The sequence below is a fragment of the Pollachius pollachius genome (assembly GCF_949987615.1).
Source record: "Pollachius pollachius genome assembly, chromosome: 3".
Taxonomy (NCBI): domain Eukaryota; kingdom Metazoa; phylum Chordata; class Actinopteri; order Gadiformes; family Gadidae; genus Pollachius; species Pollachius pollachius.
In genome coordinates this window covers 40,669,533-40,672,016 of record NC_136936.1, presented here as the reverse complement: position 1 = coordinate 40,672,016, position 2,484 = coordinate 40,669,533, and positions in this window count along the sequence as shown.

Genomic DNA, 2,484 nt, shown 5'->3' with positions numbered 1-2,484 from the left:
TGTCCCGCTCCCCGGGCCCCCGGGGGAAGTCCTGCCCGCAGACAGGCAGCTCGGCCCGGGAGGGGACATGCCGGGTCCTGCCGTTCCTCTGAAGTCTTACCTCACTTTGAACTGGCTGCTGGAGCGGCGCTCCGGGTGGAAATCAATCCGTCTGTATCCCCCTCCTCAGTCTCTTTATCTATCTCCCGTTCGCCCCGCTGCTGCCTCGCCCCCCTCACTACGGAGCCGACAGTCTTTCATGTTCACAGGTAGAAAAGACGAAAGAGGAGTCAGAGGGGAAACTAGGGAGGAAAAAAGTCACAACTCATCTTCAAACGAGTTAACAAGGCATCGGAGGATTAAAGGGATGAAAAGTAAACAAAGATAGCGTCTGTAATCATTGTCATATTAGTCCGATTCGATTTGACTACAGTGTTTTTCTTGAATAGCTTTATCGATTTCTATAAACGCAGCCTAGTGCCGCAATTTAAACAAGGGCCCATTTGTTTACTGAGATGGAAAGGATCTTGCATCCCTTGTTGTGAGATTTCCTTCAGCTTTCCTCCTCACGGATATCACTGCGCCCTAGAGGCTTGTTCATTTATCACAGCGCATCACACAGCCTATATATCAATCACCTCTAAGATCCTTTCAGGGCTGATCTTAGAAGTTACTATCCGACTTACTTACTGATTCAATGTTTCGCGTAGAAGCCTATACTCATTTTCTAACAATTATACCAGCTTTCTGTTACGGCTGCAGGCAAGAAGAGAGAATCAAAAAACAATTAAGGGAGTACAGGGAAGAGATGACTTGCGTTATAATAACTCAAACCAGGGGGCATATCATGACATTTAATCAACCACACTGTAGGCTTCATTTAACCAACCACACTTACAGTTAATCTGAGACTCTGCAATGTAAATGTAATAAATCCCCCAAAAGTTGACAAGTCATGGCTTTTAATTCTGCATGTTTAGTCCTAAATGATATAACAAATGATGCTCAATTATTCCATACCGCTTATCTTATTATGACCCAAGGCTTGATTGAGCTGCTAGGCTGCTTTTACCCCAAGGAGTGTGTGTCTCATGAGCTCGCACCAAGTACATTGTTAAAGGTCAAATATGGACTGCATAGCTGCTCGATGTAGACACACCTACTTTTTAATTTAACAAATTTGATAATGAAAGCATACAACACATGCAACCTCATTGCAAATTTGCAGACAGAAATATATTGTTTCACCTTCTTCCGACAAATGTCCTTATTGTAAGTCGCTTTGGATAAAAAAAGCCTAAATATAAATAAATATAAATATAAACGGGACATGCAGGGATCTAGATTCCCCCGGCATTAGTATATAGATCCAACGGGGTAGATAGGAGAGGGCCTCAATCCTTAAAACTTTGTAGTGTGAGGGCGTCACCGTTAAGACGCCAACATCTCCTAATCTCTCCGAAGTCTGAACGGGCCAGGGATGTCCAAGTGAGGCAATGACAGCCGCCTTGAAGCTAAGCACGGCGAGTTAGAGGGAGAGACTGGATCTGCATGGGTAGAGCCAGCGAGACACCGGGTGCAAGGATCAAGCAGGGAGAACGATGAAAGACAGATCAGCAACAGGCACAGAATCAAAGAGCAACCGGCACTGGAATAGGTGTCTTTCTGTGTGTGTGTGTGTGTGTGTGTGTGTGTGTGTGTGTGTGTGTGTGTGTGTGTGTGTGTGTGTGTGTGTGTGTGTGTGTGTGTGTGTCGTGTAGAGAGAAAGAGGTAAAGAGAAAGAGAGAGGGAAAGAAAGAGAGGAGAGAGGGGGAGAACGAGGGAGAGGGAGAGAAAGAGAGAAAAAATAGGGAATCAAGCTTCTTTTCATGTACCCTAAGAGTTTGTTTTCTCTATGCACTGAGTGGGAAGCCGACAGTAAGTCTCTAATTAAAGCAATCAAAGGATGAAGGGAGCGAGAAGAAGGCGACCTTAAGGCAAGGTTTCGTATACATACATACATCGCACACGCGCGCGTGCACACATTCACAGACTGACATGCGCCGGCTATTTTCTTTCATGGGCATAATGTTGTTCTCTAACCCACTACACAATCCTGAACATAAGGAAAGGGTTTTATTTGTGAGTAAATGAGCTTGACATGTGTTTTAATCGGCTCATTCACCCAGAATGGTGTTTTAATATTCCTATAGATTGTGTTTCGGGGTTTGTTTACTATCCAACTCTCATTAGTCTAGTTAATCAAATGATATAAAGATTATAATTAAAAACTGTGACAGAAATCCAATGTACTCAAAGTAAATCTAAATCTGGATGGTACTGAATTAAATGATGTAGCTTGAGGCACAACTTTTCCCTGTTCTAATTAAATACCGACCTGAAAGTGGGGACTTCTCATGTAGCAAACAGAAAGAAAAACAGACACAGAAGCATGCATAACACTGCAAACCATGTGTGTCAGGTACATTAAGCCCATCCAGAAAACAAGCCCTCATACTATTCTGC